This window comes from Rissa tridactyla, chromosome 4 (assembly GCF_028500815.1).
Source record: "Rissa tridactyla isolate bRisTri1 chromosome 4, bRisTri1.patW.cur.20221130, whole genome shotgun sequence".
NCBI classification, from domain to species: domain Eukaryota; kingdom Metazoa; phylum Chordata; class Aves; order Charadriiformes; family Laridae; genus Rissa; species Rissa tridactyla.
The window spans coordinates 78,329,639-78,354,842 of NC_071469.1; the positions used below are offsets into that span (position 1 = coordinate 78,329,639).

Sequence of the window (25,204 nt, forward strand, 5' to 3'; positions counted from 1 at the left end):
CTCCCTCAAAGATGATATTACTTTGTTGCAGTCTGAATCTTAAGCATTCAATTTTGGGAAGTACTTCGGAGGAATGATACTTTTCTTTCAGTGCCAAATGGGATGGGGAGTAGGGAAATCAGAACAGTGTTAAGTCACAAGGACCTACCACTGATAGTCATTCCCTGAATGTCCACTGGTCTAAGTACATGCTTGGCATACAGAAGATGCAAATTCAGAATTGAGGATACAGGGAACTGCAGTTGGATCTCCAAATCCCTGAACAGTTTTTTAAATCAGCAGAGTCTTGGCTGTTGCAGTGTAAGCCTGACTGTTGTGCCCCACGAATCAGAATTTCCATCTTTGGTCAGCAGCAGCTTACAGTGCTGGCTGCTCTGCAGGGACCTGGTGCGCAGGGGCTGGTACCTCTCCTCTGCACAGACCCGTCCACACACTCCAGGGTTCAAAAGCTTCATGGCCTGGAGCACCTGGTCCCAGCACAAAGTCACCTCTGTAATAATATAGGGAAAGTTTGTGTTCTACTCTCAATGCATAGCCTAAATTATTATCTAGCCACCAGTAAGTTATAATATAGGAGTGATATATTCAGAGCTGGCTTGGCCTTTTGAAATGCAAATTAACAGCCAAGTAATAATTAAGCGCATTTGACCCTGTGTGAGAATAGCCAAATGTGGAGTCTGTTTTTCCAGAGCTGAAGATCTGCTGTGTGCATTACAGTGCTGTTTAATAGTGCACATACAATAGTTGTATAGCTTCGCCAGGCACCAGTGCTGAGTCAAGTGTGCGCCGTAAGGTCTCACTTCCTTTCTCAGGGCTCTCTCGCCTTTGAAGTTAAGCTGCAGCAGGCTCAGCTGTGCTCAGCAGGAGGGCCAAAAGTTTGAATATTCAGATTTCATCTCTGTTTATAGAGTGGGCTTTTGAGATGTAGGAATTCTGTTACATTGTCCAGTGTCTGGGGGAAGGGTTGCTGAGGTTGTTAATGGGTCCCGAGGAGCTTCAGCCGTTACACTAACCACTGTAGGCCCCTTCTGCTCTTGCCAGACATTAATGGCCACATGGACCTAGGTGCACATTTAACAGACCTGTTTAATTGCCTCTCTGATTTTACTTCTGGTTGTTTCATAATGGCTGCATGCTGCAGCAGGCAATATTTAGTCTATTCAATTTAATTAGCATTGATTTAAAGTTGATTTTGGTGCACTGTGTCTTTCTGCAGTAGCTGACTTACGCACATGAAGTCTCCTTGGTTTCCATAAGGAAAAAAGTATGAAACCTAATAATATAACATGAAAGCCATGGATTTTCTAAGCCCCGTGTGTTTCTTAACTGCATGTGATACTCTTATGTAGACATGTGCGTAATAGCCCAATTAATGAGTGCCCAGGAAGGGAAGGCAGAGGAGTACCTGCCTGCCCTGTCCTTTCATTCCAGCTCCAGACAGGGAGAAAAGAACTATTATATTTCTACCAAATGACTTGGGAAGAACACATTTAAGTCTCTCAAAGCAGAAGTCTGGAAACTCCTGTAATCCGGAAGGCTGCTGCAAAACTCCACGAGATGTGCAACAGTAGGTAGGACTGGGATTGAGGCTGCTGCCAGAAGTGTTGTGGAGCCGTGTTACAAAAGTATGCTGTGATAAAGGAATGCATCCCTGTCCTGTTTGTTTCATGAAGGGCCCCTTTTTTTTCAATTACAGAAAAATTAGCAGCTTTCAAGCAGCATGTGACAGTTAGTGCAGAGCTATATGCACAGCCAGAGAAGAGGCAGGCTTGCCAAGCAGTTTGTTGGCTGTCAGCAGAGAATGGCCCTTGCTAGAGTGTAGCTGGGGTGAACCTGCGACTCCTTTCTGCCTCTGGGCCCTATCAGAAGCCATAGTCCTCTCCACAGTTATTCCTGCTCTTTTCCTTCTCTTGTGGGCACTTATTTCCCATTCTTTTATCAGGCATTGATAAATGAGTGAGTAGGAACAGAAATATTGAACTGGACCAGCTGTTTTAGCTCTGGATAATTCTAGGGTACATGCAGCATAATTAAGGGTCAATGTGCTCCTTGTTACTTAAGGTCACTCTGTATTTGAAGTTGCACCTTAGACTTCCCCTGCTCAGGAGGAAGTGGAGTGTTATAAATAAGTGACCGGACCTATTCTACCTCTTCCTACACTTCTGGAAACCCACTTCTTTTCTGTATGTTGCGAACGCTTCCCATTAGGAAATGCTGTACAGGGCTGCATACAGTTACAGTGCTATGCAGAGCAATCAAATATATTTGCATAGGCTATATGCTAGCCTCTGTGCCTTTTCTTTACTGTTTTATCCTATACAAAATAACTAAGCAGCCTAATGGAGAAGCCACAAGACAGGTGTAATTTACTGAAAATTACAACAATGTCACTTCCGTGTCTGGCAGAGGGGGCTCATATTGAGCCAAGTGTGAATCACGCACCTGCTATTAAAAGTAACAAAGCAGAATTCCATCAATTTTCGTTTGATTTTTTTTAATATTCATAAAAATACATTTCTTGAGGCAGCAGGGATAGAAATGAAAGGAAGACAACTAACATCCGCATCTTCTCCATGTGATTAGAGTATTTGCATCAAATACTTTATTATGAAGGCTGGAGAACAAGAAAAGCACATTCAGCGTCATATGTTATGGCACAATCCCTCTCTGGTGAAGCAAACAATGGGACCATTATACAAGCTGACATATTTTTTGTTTCTAATATATTCTGCTTCTTTGTGTCTGTGTGTGCTTAAATAGCAGGCACAGATGTACTGTTTCCAAAGGTCTTTGACTTGTCATGAGAATACTGTCTTTACCAGTAAAATAAATTGATTACTAGTGACAATGTTAACTATTATACAAAGAACACAGCTCTGGTGGGCTTTGTTAGATTTTAAAGAAAAGGTGATTATTTCTTCCTTATGACAGTTTGAAAGGTTTGCCATGTGGATATGGAAAGATTTTACTCATGAATATGCAGAGGTATGGCAACAGGCCGGGTAGCCAGATCTTCCAATTGACCGTTGTCTGTGATTGAGTTATGAGAAGAAGAAAAATGTGAGACAAACACAAAATGTACAAAACCAGCATGGGAGGTGGCTGTTAAAACATTCAATTGTGAGAATATTGTGAAATATCAGCTCTGGGGTATGATATCAGATAGGTGACATAATTACAGGCAAAACAGTGCCAACTGGGATGATGCACAGTGCATCAGGTTCATGGTAAGGCCACTGAATTCTTTAATAATACTTATGCCTGGGGATTATTCCTTTGTGCTGTGCTCTTTGGCCCTCTGAGCAGTGACATCAGGAAACTGACCTGTGACACAAGGCAATATACCTTTCTTATCAAGATGTGTTGCAATTTTTCTGGGAAGCATTATAGTTTGCTGAAAAAAACCCAACAATCCATGCAGGTGTTGCAGCATGTTACAAGCAGAGAAATTAATGGGAGGACAGAGTGAAAAAAATAGACAGACACAAAATACCTACTTGTTATATTACAGTGGCTTTTCAGATATTTCTTCTTTTACAAATTGAAAAATTATAAAAGGCACACTTGGAGTAAAACTTTTACTAGAACCTTTACATTTGTGCAGGTTTCTGCTCTGAAACATATTGAAAAAGTTCTCTTTCTACAGATCTCATGTTAAAATAATTTGGGATCTTTTCCAATCCAATTTAAACTGCTACAAATATTTTGTGTAATGAGATTGGAAACTATCCATTTGCTCCCCTTAGAAAATGCTCTGAGTTCTCCCTTGATTGCAGTTCAGATCATGCTGCTAAACACCAATTTAGAACACAAATCAGACTCCTTGTTGATTGCAGTTCAATTCATGCTGCTAAATACCAGTTCTCTGATCAGCAAGATGCTGCTCTACAGGCTGTGACCTGGGCCTCCCAAAGCCGTGGATGCATAGCTTTTACATAGGTTGCATTACTAAAATTAGATCCAGCCTATGGAATCATAATTAAGGATACAGTTCTTACTTGATCATACATGAAACCTTCCTGGTTTTATTGAAATGGTTTTTAGTGATTCATCTAGTATTAGTGACAACTATGCATTCCTTTGGCACATGTAATCTGCCTTTCCTTTAAATCATTAACTCTTGATCAATTATCTATGACATCATTAATGCATTTAATCTTTCTCCTGGTTAGGAGACTTTTTCCTACATTAATTCTTTCTCCGGTTACTGAACATTTTTTGGTTTTCCTTACTGTTCAAAATGCTAATAGTTTTCACAATTGGTCTTCAGGTCAGGGTGAAAGAAAGAGAAAGATTCTTTCCTAAAATCTAGATCCCATGGCAATGTCTTGCTGATGAGGCATCTTTTTTCTGTTCTTGACTGTTAAATTCCTCCTGGTGTTGCATAGCTGTGTCTATGTTTCACATCAGCACTCTTGGGTTTGATTCCTGTCATTGCCCCAGCACCATTTTTCCCTGCTTTGTTTCCTGTACAGCACCTCCAGCCCCAGCATCTTTGTAAACTGCTATTACTGTTCTGTACGAGTGCTCTGCAACACCTGCTGGTGGCACGCTCGCTTCTGAACATAAGCTTACCAGTGCAATTTGCCCCTGCTCCACCACAGAAATCTGTAGGAGAGAACGTGGCATGTTCCTATATTCATTCTGTGATCAATGGTGGAATATGGTATATGGCAGAAGCTCCTAGTTGTGATCGCTGTCTTCTTGCTAGAAATATGTTATACATGAACAAATGACCACAGACCAGATGTGTTTCACTTTCACAGCCTCGTGCACCTTCTGATAAGACAAGAATCAATGAATCACAGCATGTTAGTTCTGCAGAATCACAGCATTGTTTCAACACAACACTCTCCCTAAGATAGCATAAAGCTTAATTTTTGAAAGTGTCAAGAATATATGCTCCCAGTGGACAAGTACTGGGAGGCTCTGATTCTTTGCTCCTTTTGAACCAAAACTCTTAGTCTATAAAAGCTTTGTTTTATATAGTAGATGTTCTTCAAAATTTCTGTATAGTTCAAATCTAGAAACACATCCAAAAATATGACTTTATTAGGGTATTTCATTTCTTATCTGTGTAACATGTGTAGGATGGATGTGGAGACACCCTCCTCCCCCCCAGACACTCATCATCTTTAGGAAAAGGTTTGATTAGAAAATTCCTATAAGTGGGTATTTTTTTCAAAGCAAATGAGTTATCTAATTCTCAGACTATCTTGACTTTTCACTCTTCCCAGACCCACTTCCGTATTGCTTTTAAACCTGAATTCTATTGCATTTTTATAGGCCATAGAGTTACACCCATATGTTTTAGGAAGATTGGGCTTTTGTACTTCCAGTTCTCTTCATCGTCATCCTGTTCTTCGTGTACTTATACAGCCTTCCTTAAGTGTTCTTTTAACCTGGTGTTAGCCTGGTTCTTTTCTGATTTTCAGTTTTAAATCAGCTAAACTCCTTCCCATGCTCCTACCTTATTCCTAATCTGACTTCATATTTATGTCCACTGTCTCTGTTGATTGGTGCTGTTAAAACACAGAATGTGACATAAATAACAGCATTTAAAAAGGAACAGATTCCAAAGCAAGGAAGTAAAAAAATCTCTGATTTTTTTGCAACCTTTTTGCACTACTCTTCTGATTAATTAATCTGCTTTACTCTGTATGTTTTCAAATTGCTAAGAATTTATTATACAGCATGTAAAAAACATCTTCTTACTGAAATCCTGCAGAGACTCAAAACTGAGTGAAAGACGGAACATGATATTAAAGGAGCATGAGACCAAGTTTGCTTTGTCACAGCAGTTTCTGATCAGGCCTTATGTATCATGTGGTCGTATTTGTAATGAAAATATTCTCATGAAATAAGAAAAAGCATAAAATGTTAATTCAAAAGCATCTACCAGCTGCGTATACTGTATTAATATAAAGACTGATATACCTAATCAGGGGTTTGCATTTCAAACCTGTAGGCCTAACAGCTTCTGAGATATAAGTAAATGAAAATTCATGATTCTGTATTGTGCCCAAGAGCCAACTTTACTGCTATTGCCATATAATTATTTATAGCTGCAAACTATCAAATGGAATTGCTTACCACCACCTTACTATATGTGGTAATTGATGTGAAGTGAGGCATTGCGTCCCCTGCTGACCCCAGCATACTGAAAGTCAGATGGATTATATCTAACTCAATTATGATTGATATTATCAAAATCTACGAAGCACAACATGGTGTAACAGGCTTTCTAAGTGTATCTATTGATTGTTTCTCTGTGTGGGCGTGTGTGTGTGCATGTGTTTTCCAAGGCTGTTGCAATGGAGCTGTCTCTAGGGAAAAGAAGAGCAGTCTTGCTAACAATTTCCATGTGTAAATATATATTTCTGATGGCTTAACTCACCCTTATTGCCTCATAGGGATTGCCAGAACTTGTACTAGAAATGCCTGGTTTCACTGGCTAAGAATTTTGCTACAGCAAGAAAATTTGCCAGTATGCTTGGTGGGGTTGAAAACCAAAATATTCTGTGATCTGCTTAGCTGTGATTAGAGTACAAGTATTCCTGTGTTCCAGTTCTTGATTTTGCTGCTCCTGTGCCATTCCTTCAGTCCATCAGAGCATGGCTGTGGCTACGCTCTGTGCAAGCATCTAGCTTTGCATCCTGTATCTTGCAGATGTTTGCAAAAAACCCCATAATGCTGGAGCAACCAAATGAAGCCTTCCTCATTGCATTCTTACTATTTCCAGCAATCTGGTGTTGAGGGACTGCTGTTTACATCTGTATCATTGTGTTTAGTAATCCTTGATGGACATTTCTTTCCTGAATTTTCTCCAGTCACCTTCTGAACCCGCACATGATTTTATCATCCAAATATAGTATGGAAGTCTGTTTTGATTAAATAGGAACCAAGTAAAGAAATAATGTTTCTATATACCTGCTGCTTTGTAATTTCACAGGTTGCTCCCTAATTGATGTATTATGAGAAATGGTGTCTATTTATTCCCATTTCATCTTTTCCATCTTAAGGCATGTTTTTATAAACTCCTCAAGCTTTCCTTTCCTAATCAAAGGAATCCAATCTATTTAATCTTTCAGAAACCATTCCAAAATATTGCTTGTCCTTATAGTGTTTTTGTGTGCAATTCTGTAATACCATATTTGAGATCAAACATTGCGAAGTATTCACCAATCAGGGGTGCAGTGTATATGTAATGTTTTTTTCCATTCCTCGCCTAAGCATTGAGTTGATGTTTACTGTCCATACTGACTCTCTCACTTTACTAAGTGATAATAAATTATTTAGAGTCTCGTACTGTGTTTCTGGTTTGGGGTATTGTTTTCTCCTCCCTTCCCTCCACCTGTGCAGTGTTTTCTTTTGTCAGCATCTTGTCTCTTCGACCATTTTATTACCAGCTTGCTTGGAGATTCTTCTCCAAGCCTTGATCAGTTTTTTTTGACTGTCCTAGGTCATGTTCTACCAGCAATTAAATTGTGGCCAGAATACGCACTCCTCTATTTTTCCAGATGAATTATGAATATGTTATAGTGCAGGTCCCAGTAAGGAGCTCTATAGGAAGGTACATTCCCTTCATCATAAAAAATCAAGTATTTAGTCATGCTTTAGTGACCAACATGTAGTATGGATGAATTCATATGCTGGAGGAGAGGTTTTACAACTTTGCCTGCCCTTTTTCTGATTTTGTTTTTAAGTTTTGTGGTGGCCTGGATGCAACATAGCTCATTCAATAAAGCTTGGGAATTCAAAAAGGCATCTCACTGCTGTATTTTGTGGACTGATTTTGAGAGGAGCATCCAAAGAGTCAATTCTTGCAACATTATAGAGTTGCAACAACTGAATGCCCAATCACTGTGCAGTTGGAACAGGTTGTCCTCCGGCTATTTGGCAGTTGATAGGCAGATCTACAAAAACATTCTTCATGATGTTGTATGGGAAGTCTGGATGGCTTCGTAGGAAATAATAGTTATAATTCCAGGTATTGACATTTTCGAGATTTTCACTCATTTAAATAAAAGTTTTTATTATTCTAATTAGCAATGTATACATTTACTTTACGGAGTTTCTGTAAAGTTCCTCCTCTTTTTCTCAGCCTCTCAGGACTTTCCCAGGACTGCACAAAGCAGACATGGGGCTGACCTAACTGATCTGTTCTTTGCATAAAGACAACATCTGGGCTGCAGGAAGTTAGTTTAGGAATGTTACCCTCTTCCCCTTAGGAACGTACCTGGGTGACCACAAATGCACCTATACTCCAGATATTACCGACTGTCAGACAGCCCTTCTGAGTCAAGAGCAGTCCTTAGTTATTTGTAGCTGTTATAGTATTAAAGTAAAAGAAAGTTACATTTGCTCTCCCATCCTATCAGACCTCTTGAACAGATAGGTCAATGTGAGTTCTTAGGCCCATGGAATTTCAAAACCACAGATCAGTTCAGATTAGCTGTCAAAATATGAAATGACACAGAAAAAAATAGTTTATTATTTTCTCCAAAGTAATTTTGTTTGTAGAAATAAGCTAATCACACTACCGTTTAATTAGGACTTATACGGAAAAATAAAAAAAGTTGAAGTGGGTGCACTATAAGCAATACCTCCTCTTTTTATAGCCATCAACTTTTAGTGAACTAAAGAAATAAGCACCGTTATTAGAAGATTCAATATCCATTTCACAACAAGAAATTCACAGAGCGGTGAAGGTACGTGCTTACTGTTCATTCTTCTAGAGATGTACATTTTCCTGATGTGGCTGGTTCAAGAATGCCTATAATGCACTACATGAGACATGTTGGCAGCATGCTTATTTTGTGTTCATCTCCTCAGAAAAGCATTATACTACTAATTCTATTGCTATTGCTATTTAAATCCAAATGGAATAGTATTTACATGGGCTGTATCCTCAATACCTTCCAGGTTCTCTTATCTTCTCTATCAAAAGTTCTGTGTCTTCCTTATGCAAAACTTGTATCTTAAGGAAAGATCTCTTGCTCTTTTTTTACTGTTAAAGAGTATTACTTAACCTAGGAAGTGGACGAACTTGCATTTCCTGACTTTGGTCATTCAGAGAAAAAAAATTCTGTCTTTGAGCAAGCCATAAAAGGCAAGATGTCTGTATCGCACTTTAATTTTGATTCCAAATGTCAGCTGGGAAGTAGGTAACTGACCATGGGATTCTCAAACACTTTAACCCAGGTAACTTTCATGCTTCTATGGCATGTGGAGTGCACATGCCAGTGGCTGACCCAGTGTTTAACAGTGATTCACCACTGGAAATAGTCTTTGAAATTCATAAATTCAAGGCAAGCCTGTTTTATGGGGACTGATAATGCTGTATTAGTTGCTGGAAGTTAATGAGGTCCTGTGTTTGAGTACAACCAGATTAAAATGAAAAACGAACCACATTACATTCTGTTTCGACAATTATTATCAGTTGGTTGTAATATAAATATGCAAATTTTTCAGCTTGAACTTTAACATCCTCTGTAGAGACCATTCATCTCTTTAAAGTATTAATTTAAGTTGTAAAAGGATCCATACATCATTGCATGTCATTTTGAAAACAAATATTAATCAATTTTACACTCTGAATTGCCACTGTGCAAGTGTAATGTCCATTATTTTGGAGCAAGTCAGTGGCAAGAAATTTACATATTCATTCTTGGCTTAAGAAATCATATGATAATACAAGTACAACACAAGAAATTCAAAAGACTTAAGACCTTATCATCATCTATTCAATGGCAAAAAGCCTGCCTTTGCATTCTCAATGCATTGGTATGCAGATTAGGAATATGTTTCTCATTCCTATCAGTATAACCTTGAAAGCTGGTGACAGCTGAAGTGTAGTCATAAGTTTTCTGTTCCAACAGAAAAATAGAAAGAAAAAAGGCAACAAAATGAGTGTAAAGGATACAGCAATTTCAAGTTTTATGATAAGCTTTTTGATAGTGTATCTGACTGCTTAGCTAGACTATACTGTGTGGGTATGTAGTTTGGAAGTGTGTTATCTCTAGATTTAGCTAGAATTGTACTTGCAAGTGCATCTTTGCTAGTAAACTAAAGTTCGTATTTCTGATATAGCTAACCTAAACCTGTCTTTTATTAGTTAACATAGGGAAATACTTGAAGTTGTTTGCATGTTAAATATTGTGAAGGACACCAAGTTTCTTCTTGGAAAGCAAGCAGTCCCAGACAAACACCATGCTGAAAGCCTTGTCCTGCTGAAATAAAAGGGAACCAACGTCTGCAATCCAAGTTATTTGCCTGTTTCTTCTGAGGAAATCACAGAGACTGAATTATTGTTTTACAGTCAGAATTGAAATGGGCAAAGACAGAAGATAGGGTAGGTTAAACCTTGCTAAAGCTTTTTCATCATAAGCGTATATCCTTGCTCAGCAGTGGCTTCTCTTTCCCAGGTTGGAGCCTGTCAGTGATGACAGTGAATCCCAGCTAACGCCAATCAGAACATTGGTTCCACTTGAGAAGAGAGAGATAGAATAGGATAGAGCTAGAATAGGTTAGAATTGGAGACCCCAAAAATGTCATTTCTGAGCTCCAAGACAACAGGTGGAGAAAAGAATAGCAGTGTAGATATCCCCCTCATAACTACCTCATCTTTGTTAATTATGCAAAAACCAAGCTCTTTGACATAATTGGCCTAGCAGAGGTTATACATAAGCTCCCTCTAGTGGATTATTAAGCAAGAATCTATAAAAGCACACGTCTTTTCTCCAAGCATTTTCTGTCGCTCAATATGAACATGAGAATACTATAGGCACCGTGCTGTTCTCATGTTGTTATCTCCGTCCCCCTGCTTTCTACCTCAGGAGAGTCTACGAAACAATGCTGGTGAGAAACCTGTGGTTATAAAGCAAGACAACTGCAGCATTTTTTTGGCTGGGCTTGCTGTTCTTCTTCACTCCTTGGCTGGGTCAGTTTGATTGCTGCTTCAGAATACTGATGCTTCTTAATCATCTCCCTTTGTTTTCTGGTTAAGTGAATGGGTGAATAATTTGCCACACATTCTCTGTCAATCCAATATATTGTGAAAGGACAGTTGAAACAATACACATGCTCTTCGTTTCATAAATTTGTCATTACAGCATAATCAGATCATTTGCACTTATCCTGCTCTTGCACAGGCTAATTCTGTATTCACAAAAAAAGCGCACTTGTTACAGCGCTCTGTCTCTCTATTTCCCTGGGTGTTTACTTAGACCAAAACTGCAAAGGAAATGCACAAGACACTTGTGTTCCTTGTTTGCACAGTTCGTGCAGGTCAGAGGAAAGTCATAAAGAGTACACGTGCAAGTGGCTGGATAAAAATGCAACAACGCATCAGATATGTCAACCGGATTTAGGATTATAACAGACATGTAAGCAATTAGGGTATTTGCTAGTTCAAAATACTCACATGAATGAACCCACATTATCTTCTGAAAAGCATAATAATATGTAATTGCTGTAACAATTCCTCTTCCATTATCTCCTAGACATCAACAGTGTGTACGTTCTATAATATCCTGCACAATTGATAGCAGGCAGGCTCCTCAGTAAGAGAAATACTCCCAGATGTGGTAATGTCCCAACACTGTGGCTGCTACCTAATATTAAAGAATTACAGTAGAAATGTTTCAATAACAAAGTAGAAGCATTTCAGTTTTTATGTGGCATAGATTGCCACAGACACTGCCAAGCAGCTTTATAGAGTTCTAAATCTTCATTCAATGCCCCTTTACATCATTTGAATGAAGATTTAAACCTCAATAAAACTTTCTGAGTGCTTGTGGCCATCTTTGCTGTATACTAATCAAAGTGGGGTACAAGCAGACGAATGCACTGTAGTACACCTAATGATCGACACTGTATCTAGTGACATTTTCCTTTGTAAGATGAGTTGTCTTAAAGGCTCTTTTCATGGATGCTGCAGCAGTACACATAGAAACAGGCATTTATATCCAGTTTTTATGCAACCCTTTAAAAGATTGCTTTGGGGGGGGATTTTTTTTTGTTCTTTCCCTTATGTCATGTTTACTTTCACTATAACCATTTTGAAATAATTTCTTTTAAGGAAGATGTTTGGGAAAAAATAATTAAAAAGAAATGAAAGCTAATATTTATAGGGAAACTTTCCACAGTATTATGGCTCCAATTCCTTGTTTGCTTATCAACCTCCAACTCTAATTAAGATATTGCAGTGCAGTGAGTTTTGGTATTGGATTAGAAGCTTAAGTGAAACTCAGCTTGTAGTTAAGATATTGGCTGGGAAATTCAACACATGCCAGTGCATACACAAGATATGACTGAGTGGAATTTGGAAGAAATTTTACTGTGATAATATGCATTTGATAGAGTATACGTTTCGTTTGAAAAATAGAGCCACTCATTCAGGAAACAGTCTGAAAAAGGAATGGTCAGTCAGTGAATTGTGGAGGGAATTTGGTGTTTGGATCCTCCTGAAGAGGAATGTGTGGGACCATTGTGTGCATCTGAGCATCCACAAACTTCCACAAATGCAAAGGAAAGCACAACTTCCCTCTTGAAGATTAGACTCCCACCACAGGGCATTTCTTTATTTTTTTATCATGTTTTTCTTTACATCAAGGCTTTCTTTTAATGATTAAAGTCTGTGAAATTACTCCCCTTAAGCAGCTACCTGCAAAGAGGTATCTGTCTGGACCCACGTAGTTCTGTACTAGGGCTTTTTGTTCAGCACTGTCTGTTATGTGTTTTTCCTGGATACTTCAACAACATCATTTTTCCTATTGAAAACAAACAGTGAAAAGAAAAGCTTCATTGATAGGGCTAGTAAGAACATAGTGTGGCAACTACTTTCTAGGAAGCATACAAATGTTTCTGTGTAATCCTTAAAAGATATAAAATAAAAAAATATGGGAAGTATATATTATTTACAGTAACTGATGCTGCCAGCGGATTTTAGAAAAGTTTGTACAAGTGAAAATGAAGCTCTGATCTTTTCCCCCCCATTTTTTAATGGGAATTTTAAAGAAGACCAAACGTTGAAACTGGTCAGCCCCTCTCCTCTTCTGTGAAAACAACATCTAACCTGCAAGGGGAAGGCATCAGTTACCAAGGCACTCAAAAATGGGCTTCTTACAATGACCTATTCCACATTTCGGGTTTTACTAAATCAAATGGAGACAAACTGATTCTTTGCCCTTGTTTTGAGGGAAATCATCTCATTTCCTCGGTTCCTGTGTCAAGAGATGCAAAACCGGATGAGCTCTATAGAAGAGAGACCCTCCCCAGATTCCCTGGGTGGGTGCCCCCCTTGGAGAAGCAGGGGCAGTGGTAGCACTTCCTTCTCCTTGCTGATTTCTGGCTCAAAACATCAGCACGTTGACCTTAGGTCAAACTTCTTGTTTCAAGTTGAATTGAACTATCGTTTTCAGGAAATAAATTGTTGGCCCAGAACTTGTGCTTCGCTCCAGTGCTGATATTCCTGGACACTGCAGGAGATGCCACCTTTCGAACAGCATTCCCCTCCAAGGAGCCTGAATACCGTCTGCCTGTCAGTCCTGCACAGCCACTGTCTCCCAGTCCTGCTTCTACAGGCAGAGCAGTGGGCCAATACCTAGGGTTTGCTCCAGTAATGAACCAGAAACCTGGGGCTGAAAGTGGAGCAAATGGTGTTCTCAGAATGGTATAAGGAAGGAATTGCAGTATTCCATTGTTTGTGTTGGCTCCTGTTGAGAAGCTAGCAAAGGAATGCCCTGCATCACCCACTGAACTGGTATGTTTTTGAGGAAAATCCTGTTTTTGTAATGGAAAGTTGGTGGCAGCAGTTTCACACAGGTAATGAAGAGAACAAAAAAAGTATGAAATATGTTATTTGCAATGAAATGTCTTTGTACGTTCTGTGTTGCAAATTTTTAGTGTGTTGCAACAAATCTCGAAACCAACGTAATCCCCAAAAATAAATTAAGACAAGCCGAAACTCCCCCAGACTTCTTTTAGATACAGGATCTTGAAAACAAGAGGAAATGAAGACCTTTTTCTCCAAAACACCACAGCCTCGTCAAAATCTGTGGAGTTATCTCAACTTTCACCAGTGGAAAACCAGGCCTGAGGATTCTGTCTCAAGATTTGCAGCTAAAAGATGAGAGTAAAACTCAGGAAAAAAAGAGATGTTTCCCCTTTGGGTTCAAAATGAGAACTGAGTTTAACATAATTTCCAAATAATTGATACCAAGCAGTAGGTTAGGAGGGGGATGTTTTAAGCAATATCACCCCTTCCTTTCTCTTGTATTTCTTTATAAATAACATATTACCTATATTAAGGTAAACTGAATCTATTAGACAATTACCTAAGGGGATTGCGAAACTGGGGTCTGCATTATAAAGCAAGTGAAGTTATGACAGCTGTGACCCCAGAGGAATCAAGGCTGAATAAAGACTGTCTCCATTGCAGACAAATGATGATAAAGTGATCCTTTTAGCCAACAGTCAATGGAACCTGACAAGGCCAAACCTCCAACTAATGAACAGCCCAACCTTTGCTACCAGGGAGATGTACTGAAAGTTTAATCTCAATAAGCATCAAAATACATTTGCCCAAACATTTTTAACAAAAGAGTGGCACATATCATTAAATGGCCACGAAGTTAGATGAGTGAGGAGGAAAATAGGAGGGTGGGGGTGTATGTTCTTACTGTATCACAGGTGCACAAAATTGCCTTGATAGAACAATATCTTATTTTTCTTCTAAAATTGAATTTCAGATGGTACCTACGTCACACAGACCTAATAATACAGAAAGCAATTGTCTCAATGATTCCTATTAAATCTGTGCATTTCCAGATCCTTATAGAGTAATGTCAGTTACAGAACAATGTCAGTCTGACGGACGCAGCACAGCGTTAAAGAAAAAAAATCATGCACACAATAGGCCAGCTGCACATTAATAAATATGTAATGTTTGATTAAAAATATGGATCGTATTTTTCCCCCCAATTGCTGACTACCCCTAAGGCAGAAGATGTGATCTGGCTCCCACTGATGGGTTTATTTCTTGCTTGCTTTGAAAATACAAACTAAAATGTTTTCCTGTCCCAGCTGTTTCCCATTGTTCATGTTTATCAGCTCAAAGGGTGAACGGAGGAATAAAAAATACGCTCGCATTTCAAATGTGCCAGTCAGTCAATCTATTGTTAAAAGAAGAAAGCCTAATTGTCTGTGCTGGCAAACTTCTTTTTGGTGAATGTCCAGTTTTTAAGAAAAGCTATTCAGCTGTGCCATTTGTTTAATACATGCATAAAAAAGCACATAAAATCACAAGTTTTCTGTGGGATGGGATGGGGGGTGGGGAAAATCACATCTATAAGTTATAGCCTTGAAACACTCAAGTGGTGGCCTAAGTAATAGCCCCTGGATTACTTGTTTTCATTCGTCATTGGACTGAATAAGTGGCTAGAAGGAATTTTCATGGAATAAGAGCTAATGATGTCTTAAAACTGAAATTGGCCTCCTTCTCTAAATCTTACACTTAACTTTGCACCTTTGAGAAGCAGCACTCCTTTCAAATTACTTCATCAACACAGTGGTTAAAGTCACAGGAGTCAGCATGTGGAGAGAGCAGGAACTAGTTTACTGCACAGGAGACTCTTCCGTTTGTTTCCAACTCTTTGGATAATTACGCAACTCTATCCTGTCTTTGACTTGCTCTCCGGCTCGTGCTGGCAGTGCTACTCTTCCAGCTTTCAAACCAAGCTCAGCTAATCAGAACTGACACTCATGTTACACTACGCAAAATGCAAAAATTTAATTCACAGACTACTATATTGACCAGGACTGTGTTAGTCCATCTTTTGGTGGCTAGCACTGTTTTTCTTTGAAAGCTTTTTGAGGAAAGGGTCATCTTTGGTTCCTCAGTTGTACGGCACCAAGCACAAAACATCCTTACAGTCCAAAAAATAAAAAATAATCATCAATATAACAAATGACTGTGATGCTTTGCTAGGGGCTTCCCTGTCTTGCTAGGCTTTTCTTTTTGATGGGGGAAGAAACAAGCAAGTGGCATTATCATCCAGCTATCACTCCCTTGTGACACTAAGATGAGCTGTCACTCACAGCAAATTGTACAGATCTTTCTTACATGAGGAGTTCAATAACTCCTCATGACATCTAAATTACCATGCCTGGATGTCTGGGTTAACACCTCACAGAAATGAGTAAGGCGATAAGGTAATTGTCCCAAGTGCTCTGCAGATCGAAGTAGCTCCTTTGGTCACCCTGAGCTCACAATTCCGTGGAAGTTTGAGAGCCAAATACTGCCTAAAACTGAAAACTGGGAGTCTTGGGATGAGCTACCTCACTCAGTAAGCTGAGGGCTTGGTGTTTTCGAAGTCTGCCTTTACCAAGTGTTACTGGCATAGGTGAAGATATTTCGTACTGGAAAGCACATTGAACTGGCTCCGTAAAGAGTCAGTTCAAAGGTGATCAAGGCTATACAGCACTTGGAATACAGTCCTAAGCCAGTCTTTACTTGTTTATAAACTTGATCCTGCATTTAGACGTTTGTGGGTCTATGAACTGCCATGAATGTGTCCATGGTCTACAGCTGCACCTCACTGTCCGTCATTCGGTATGTCTGGCCTCTCTGTGTGCACACCGGCACACTTGTAACAGACACGTTCCTTGGTATCCCTGGCAAGTAATGTAGCACCATTTCCTGGACCAGCAGTGGTCTCTGGAACACAGTTTGAGAATCGCATTGTTGAAATATTGTTTCTCTAGTTGTTAAACCTACATGTCATGCAAAAAATCCATTGATGCGCATTTTTGTGCACAACAGATGGTATTTTGTGCCCTGGTTTTTTCTTTCTGTTTGCTGAGCCATAGCTTATGTATGCCAAATACATAACTGTCAAGTCAATACAAAAACCAAACCATCGTTTCCAAATGAGCCATATTAAGTTAAGGAGCTTGAATGGTTATGGGGAAAATATTAAAAGTAAATACAAGATGTTAACAGTAGTAGGTAGTTTTTACATGATTTTTTTCTGTTGTATTTTTTACAGTCTGAGCAGTACATGCAGTTGTCTTCTTTAAAGTGTGTTCACAGGCTCTTCAGTGATGCTCAGCATATATGATAAACTCTGCTCCTTTTCAGCAAGTGGTGTCAGGCAGTTTTGGCTATGTATTGGTGAGATCAAGCCCCTCTCATGGCCAGCCATTTCAGAAACTTCACTGACTATTAATTTATTGACTTTGAAGAATAAAAATTATACAGATGTATTCCAGAGAAGGTAAAACCAAAAAGGAGAATTACTAAAAAAAAAAAATTAATATGCAGCAGGTAGAAGGAAAGCAGTTCAGGGAGAAAGGACTTGCGGCTGAATTTAAGCTATTTTTTTGGAGGATTTATGTCATTGCCTTAGGGACGACTTAGGCAAAATACCAGCTACACAGCTCCAGAAGAACAGTGCACCTTGTGACAGCGGGCAGGCATCGGGTGCAGGTCCCTTCCGGGGGAGGTTAGCAAAGGGATGTGCTGGGAAGGGGTGCGAGAGGAGCCTGCAAACCCTCCTGAGGCAACACAAGCTCTGCTGAGCTCTCCAGGAGCCCCAGTGTTGCAGCTGCTGTAAACCAATTCACTGTCCTTTTATTTTTAAAAATTATGAAGAGCTATGTTCTCTTCTATAAAGCATTCAAACTGCCACAGCTGGACAACATGCAACAGTGAAGTCTGTAGATGTTTGGGGCAATTTCTATAAACCCACTATTAATATTCTGTAGCTTCACTATTAAATGGTAACAGACTTCTCCACTAACTATGAAGAAAAATTTTGCCTTAAATTCAGTAACTGATGAACTGCTTAGAAGGTTTCAGTTAGTAGTTTCCAAGCTGTTCATCACATCAAATCTACTGGATTTGGGCACATTTTGCAATTATTATTTTTTTTCCCAGAAAAGAAACCTAATTAAAAAGACAGCCTACAGTGCTATGACTCTGAATTGACATTTAGGGCCTGATCCAGGATTTGCTTACTAGGATTTCTCTGCAATGATATGGTGATTAGTAGAATTTCTTAAGATCTGATAAAGTCCCAAGAAATCGCTATCCTGAAAACACTAACTCATAATTATACTGATTTACAGTAACTAAAAATCCAGATGTTGCTGGCTGGTGATGTTCCAGCAACAGAGATCCAGGACAAATCTCCACTGTCCTGTGATTTGTGTAATCTTTTGCCCTAATCAGTATAGACATAAAGTAAGAACAGATCAAAATGGAGCAGAGCGCTTTGTGTGTGCTCAGCCCTAATTCGGAGCAGTAGCAAGTTGTGTTGCACGTAAGTATTAGTCAACACCATATATGTGAATATGACCTTGTAAAGCCAAGAGAGACCTCCTATTTAGTCATCAGAAACAGCAGGTCAACAAGCACAGCAAGTGCTGGAAATTGCCTCTTCTGAAACACCATTCTGACATACATATTCCAGACACAAAAATAAAACGGTATGCCTAAATCACAATTCACTGAAAATTTTGCTGACCTTCCAAAACAGAGAGGATTTTGCAAAATGATTGCTTAGTAATTGTTACTATTTATTAAGTAATTGTTAGCTATTTTTAAGACTTGACTTTTCCAAAACTGAGCCGCAAGTTGAAGTCCAGCTCCTACTAGAAGGCACTCTAAAGTAAATTCCCCCTGAATAAGTGCCACCTTATTTCAGACAGACATCAATTTTTTTTCCAGAAGGGGAAAAAAAGTCTCTTTCAGCAGATCCTTCCCTGGTTTAAAAGAGTATTTCTTCACAATATTTTTTCCTTTATTTTTTTGTAAAAATGGTAATTTTCTCAGTATGAAGCATTTCTGTATTCTTTGCCCTTTGGGAGACAGAATAATTGGCAAGACTTGGCAGAATTAGTGATATTATTGAACTTGTAATTGTCTAATGTCTTAGTGTCCTAGATGGAAAGTCAATACGTTATGATGTCCCCAAGCCAAATTAATATAATGTTAAATGTGGTGGTTTGAAACTGTTTGAAATGCCTGTTTGAAATCCTGCATACCCTACATCTAGTGATTCAGAAGCTAGTAGCAGAGGGTAGTTGCCTGCTTTGTCTCCTGAGATAAATCTGTCTCTTCCTGGCTTTTTTCTGTTTTTACTCTGTCAGACCTTGTGGCAAAAATTTCTGCTGTGACTGTTTTTCCTTCAGTGGCCCAGAGCTTTTCCAAGAATTCTGATGGAGACAATAAAACATAATGTATTGGTTGACAGACCACATTTAATACAACTATTAAAAATTATATTTAGCATTTTCTTTTGTAATATCAACCTCTTTCAAAAGTAGTGCTCAGTACAGAATGGGGTATTAGGCTGGACTGTTCAGGCATTGTTTTATTACCATGAATATTTTTATGCCCTACTTTTATTGTGTTCTCCATCACAGTGTCCATGTTATCTACTGTACAAAATTTTACACAATGGGAGTTTACACTCTGGAGCAAAACGTTGGACTGAATGTACTATAAATAAAACACTGACGCTTTTTTTCAAAATGTGAAATATAAAAATTGCAGCATAGCAGGAGATTTTCAAAAGTAATTTACACTAACTCAGCTTTCTTTGAAATCAATATATCTGTTTTCATATGGGTCTGTGTCATTTCTGTTTGGAAGACAAATTCATAGACTTGTATAAAAGGCAGCAAATGAAGCCCAGGTTGTGCTCTATATAATTTTCCTACTACCATCAGAAAGGACAGGTTTCTTATAGGCTGTGTGGACCATCTGTTACATACAAAATGCACTTAGGGCTAAAAAAATTACTGTCTTGTCTTTGCCTCTATGATCCTTTCCTCATAGATGCCATGCACTATTTTGTTTTATGCAATATACTGTAATATCCTACAGTAATCAGAACAATTAATTTTCTCAGAAGTCATGGCCACCCACCCAAAGCAATGACTTTTGACATACCATAATGGGTGTTATGTATGGTTGGTGTCAAGAGTTGCCCAGATATGCTGATAATGAGCCATACTTTTGAAGAGCCATAATCAATCATTCTTCGTTTAGAAAGTCAGATCCATCAGCCTGACATCAAAATGTCATAACCCATTGATCTCACATTGCAATCAAGGATTTTTGACTCTTATTAATGGCATTCAGCCACACTAGTTACATCAGCAATCCTAGTTATCATTTTAGTGGTATCATTTAGACCCTGAGGATAGTGACTAAATCCATTCGTCCTTTTCTTAATTCTTATGAATAGTTCCCGTTAATTATAACATAGCGGTTTTAAAACTTCAAACAATCATAAGTCTAATACGATCTATGTAGAAAAGTAAATAAGACAAAACACCTGTGAGTCAGAAAGAGCTGAGCAGATTGGATTCCCTTCTGGGGGTCATTCTACCTCTGCTCTCATAGTTGGTGATATCAACACAGTCTTTTAAAGAAGTTACTTCCTGCTATCTCACCGCTGCCCATCTGTTATTCCTCTATCTCTTGATGACATGTCACCAGTGGTAGTGACAATTTCTTATCCACTGCTGTCAGAAAAAAAATAGCTTAGAGCTTGGAAACAAATTTCAAACTAAAAGTTGCTTTGAAGTTTGATCTGCTATTCAATGAAGAACAGTGCAGAAGAAATAGTGAACATGTCAAGATAAAGGGAGGAAAAAAGGGAGTGAGAATGGTGGAGCATGAGAGAGACGAGCTGCATTTGCATACATATCCAGCATGCCTTTTAGGTACAGATACCCGAGAGATGCGTGGCCCTGGTGCCATGTGGGATTTTAATCTGTGCTTTAGGATTAGGGAACATACATTGTCTTGTTGAAGTAACTGTTGAAGACAGAGTCTAATTTTTTGATTAGTGAGATGTTTTCTGTGATACGGAATTTTACAGCAAAACTGTTCCAATATCTAGGAACAGTCAGGACTCCTCCCCTAAATGCTAAAAGGTTTTGTACCCATTCTCAATTTAAACTTTACAAATTTTAAATTAGAATACAGCTAACCTCAGAACACTATATAGCAACATCTGATTTTTTTTCAAACACATCATATCTAATAAAATCAAACATCCCCGTGGAAGGTTTTGTGTTTGATAAGCAGCACTTTCCTAGCAGGAAAGTGTCCAAATAAAAACTTTTTACCTGGCCTAATAATTGCAAATTAACTGGGGTAGGCAAACAATAGTTTGCCAAGTCCTACGAGCCCACTCTTGCCAGCCAGCTCCCTGCAGGACTGTCCCTCCCAGCAACAAGTTTGTGGAATCAGGCCCTTTGTTTGGATCAATGCTCATCCCTTCAGGCAGAGCTAATTGGCTAATTCAATCACACTGGCTATTTAATTAATAAGGAAGCCCAAAATTCCACATGAGATGAAAGGATGAAGAGCCCAGGAATGACCCTTGGTAATAATAAAAGATAATTACAACCAAGAATTGCATTATTCAGATTTTGTTATTGACATGATAAGCACTGCCATATGCCATGCAAGCTGCGATATGCACCCTAGTGATCGTAGGTATAACAGAAGATTGTAAGTGTAACTGCTTGCTGTATTTCAATGCAAGTGTGACTTCAGGTGAAAAACTAAACGCTATATATAAAACCAGAAAAAAAGAAAACTTCACAGCAGCAATAATGGTAAAGCAGTTTGGCCACTTTATTGCCTGTGTTCAGGTAGAGCAATATATACAGGTAATACTTGTAAGATCAGAGATTCATTTTTCTGTGTAGAAAGACCAGGGATGTGAAGTACCAGATCCAGCTCCAGCAAAAGCCCAGCCTTGCAGCTCAGCTCCTGAGTGAAGGCATCTGGGTGCCACACGGGAAAAAAAAAAGAAAAAAAAACAAACTACAAAATTATTATGTTTACTGGCAAAAATAGATGCTTTATGAATAAAATAGCAGGTTTTCTTGCAGAAAACAAGCAAGAAACTACAGGGAAAGGGATGGGGAACTACACTGATTTTAAAAGCAAATTCCCAAAATGTAAAACAGAAGTTTCTGCAAGAATTAAAAATTTCCACAGAAGTGTTTGGCCTATTTCATTTACACAAGGCGAAGTGTCTGCTGATCCCAGTGAAGCAATATGTAGGGGTTGCCCAAAAGACATGAAGAAAAATAACAAGACTGGGTCACCTGGGGCACTGCTTTCCTTACAAATCTTTAAATTGTGTGCTAGTTCTGAAAGACAACCATGCTGTTGGGAACTAGAATTAGAAAATGTAGATCTGGGCTTAATTTTTGGCTCTGCCTTTCACTCCTTGTGTACCTTGGGCCAGCCGCATGTAGCAGTGGGTCCAGTTCTTTCACCCGTGCTTTATCTCTTCAGACTATACATTCCTAAGGTAGGGACCATCTCTTCATCTGGGCATAGCACAGAAAGTCCCAGTCTCATTCAGGTTTTTTAGACAAAATCAGAAGTTTTATAAAATCTTCCCCAATTCCTAAAGAGTTCCTGAGTTTTATTGCTCATTAAAAGTCTGAATCTGAGAAGCCAATGTATTTGATTTGTAATGAATGTAACCCTTCAGTAAGATCACAGCTGTAATGTTACAGAACCAGTCATGTAAAGAATAGTCCCTGCAAGAAAACCTGCTTTCTCTTTTTTCTCTTTAACCTCAATAGAGCAGTTCTTTTGTTAATTACAGTTACTGCACACTGTGATATTGAAGTGCTCTGTTCTCAAACATATTCTTATTTATTTTAGTCCTTTTTTTCCCAGGTAATGAAATGTCAGAACCCTACTTTTTCTGGTTTTGTAGTATGTTGATCAAAGTGACCTTTGCTTTGCGGCAGACACAAATCAATATAGCGCTCTGCAGTATTTGACAGATAAAGGTGCAACATATAATAAATGGCAATCACTGACGAGGAGAGCAAGAAAATACCTGCCAACTTCAGTTCATACCGGCAATTTTCAGACAATGCCACATGTTATGTTCAAAGTAAAATTCATTTGTCCATCTAATAACAGAGATGGGGGATATTAAAGGACTCAGTTTTGTTAAAGAAATGTTTCATCTCACGGTAATAATTCAGAGTCCAGTCAGGGTCTACAGTGGTTGGTTGCAAGTAAAGTTATTACATTTTGAAGACAGGTTAGAAGAGCAATTTTCCTTGCCATAAAGGAAAGGGGGGCGGGGGGGGGGGGCAGGGACGGGGACGGACTTTTACCCCAGAAATGAAATAGTAATTATATCCACACTTACAAACACAGTCTCTCATTCTTTCTCACACATACACAGACACACACACAAATTGTCTTAATATCCTAAAGCAGCTCTCCAGTGTAGTGTTTCACAGCTGATGGTTTGATTTTCTCATATTCTTCCAAACCTGCTGATAAGTTATATACAAATGTAACCAATTGCTATTTAAATGCTTAATTGCAAGTAGTATCTGCAAAGTATCTGCCAGAGATTTGAAGTCACATGGCAGCTTCAGCCCACTGTAAATGAAGTCTGTGTGTTCACTATGGTGTCTTATTCTCAGTAACACAAATAGCTTAATCTAAGAGTCGAGCCCAAATCGAAAGCAAAGCTGGATTTTAGCCACTCTGATGAGTTGCGCTCAACCAGATCAGACGTGGTGGCTGAGCAGGTGCTTCTCACAGCACCAACACAGGCAGGCCAGCCCTCAAAGCAAACTCATGGCATGTGCGAATCGAACCATTTCCTATCATGGGAGACTGAGTGTGGGGCTGGGGCTTGCTTGTAGCCTCTGTAAGAGGAGCAGCAGAGATCAAGGCACCCTGTCCATGGGGTGGAGTTCTGGGTGCTTCGTATGAAGGGTCTAATCCCGCTGTATGACCTCCAGTTATGTTTCTTATTTCCTAAGACGTAAGTGTCTGTCTATGGAACGATCTAAAACACCTGCTGGCAGGACCTTTTAGTGAACATGCTCTGCCTTGTTTGAGCACCTAGAAATCATCTGTATTTTCTTCTTCTCATAGGAGGCTATTTTTGTATTATGACGGATAGGCCTTTTTATGTATCTGTTGTTCATAACGTATGTAAGCTTACGACTTGCATTTGAGTACTTATTTTCACAGCTACTCTTTATGAAGCTATTGATACACTTCAGGCAAAAAAAGGCCAATTCATAACATACCCGTGGCTGCTAAGAGCCATTTGATGTGGTTCACTGAAGACACATATCTGATTTATGAAGCCAACACTTTGGTTCCAAAATGTTGATGATGTACAGGCAAGTGCAGTGCGTACCTGCTAGTGCATTGTACCTCCCGTGTGCAAAATCTCAAGTGCATAGGCTTTATTAACTTTTGAGTATGATTGTCAGGATATGACCATTTATTAGCACAGTTCAAGGTTAATGGTCAAATTCAGCTTATGGCTGAACCTGAAAATATAAAAAACAGCTGATGCTCGAAAAGCAGGATAGCCTCCAGTAAGAAGATGATTCACCCATTGCAAACACAGTGCTGCTTGACCATGCTGACCAGAGCACATCATCTCATATCCACTGGCAAAATGGAAATTCTAGTTCTAGAGAATAAGTAAAGCACCCCCAAAAATGGTAGGAATCTTTTTGAGCTGCTCCAGATTCTTTTTAATTTAGTGAATTTTTCCTCACTTATCCTACCCTTTTTCAATAGAAATATTGTATTACTTTACTTATATTCAGTCTTTTCTTCTGTGATCTGTTCAACACAAGACAGCTCGTGCTGCACATTTACTACTATACAAATGAGAATTTATCTGTCTCTGGTTACTGCTGTGCCATTTTTATACCATTTTCTCCCCCTTTCTTTATGAAGATTTAGTTTACCTTTGCTCTTTTTTTGACAAAATATTGAACAGAGAACAGATGTTTTGTGTCATTTGTCTGCGATAATGCTAGACATTTTCCAAAGCTGCTGAATGCATGATTAACCTTAAACTGATCCTACTTCTGTGTATCATCTTTCCTGTGTCCTGTTGTATTAAACTGTACCCGTCATTACCTGTGAAATATCATGTAACCTAGTTCATATTAACCCATTCTGAATTTCTTTCAATCTCAAGCTTGTACAAAACAATTTTCTCTCAGATCATTATAAATTTTGCTACTCAACATATTTACTGCAAACTAATCATTTAATAGTGGTCTGTAAGGAGCTATTAGTAGCTTCTGACTTCTCCAGCCTGGGAAATGTTCTTACATAGTTTGGCAAAACTTTTTCCTTATAGAAAATCCATGT

General features: G+C 38.9%; 1 protein-coding gene across 5 annotated transcripts in view; it reads left to right on the plus strand.

Annotated features, from left to right (window-relative positions):
• Positions 1 to 25,204, plus strand: part of SALL1 (spalt like transcription factor 1) — a 247,433-nt gene that overhangs the window by 210,001 nt on the left and 12,228 nt on the right. The window contains exon 8 of one of the 5 annotated variants that reach the window (XM_054199748.1): positions 1 to 5,844. This exon is cut by the window's left edge and continues 25,687 nt beyond it. The exons of the other annotated variants lie outside the window; for them this stretch is intronic. The gene's annotated coding sequence lies outside the window, so the exon portion shown is untranslated. Of the gene's footprint in view, positions 5,845 to 25,204 lie in introns of those variants that run through there. 5 annotated transcript variants of the gene reach the window in all.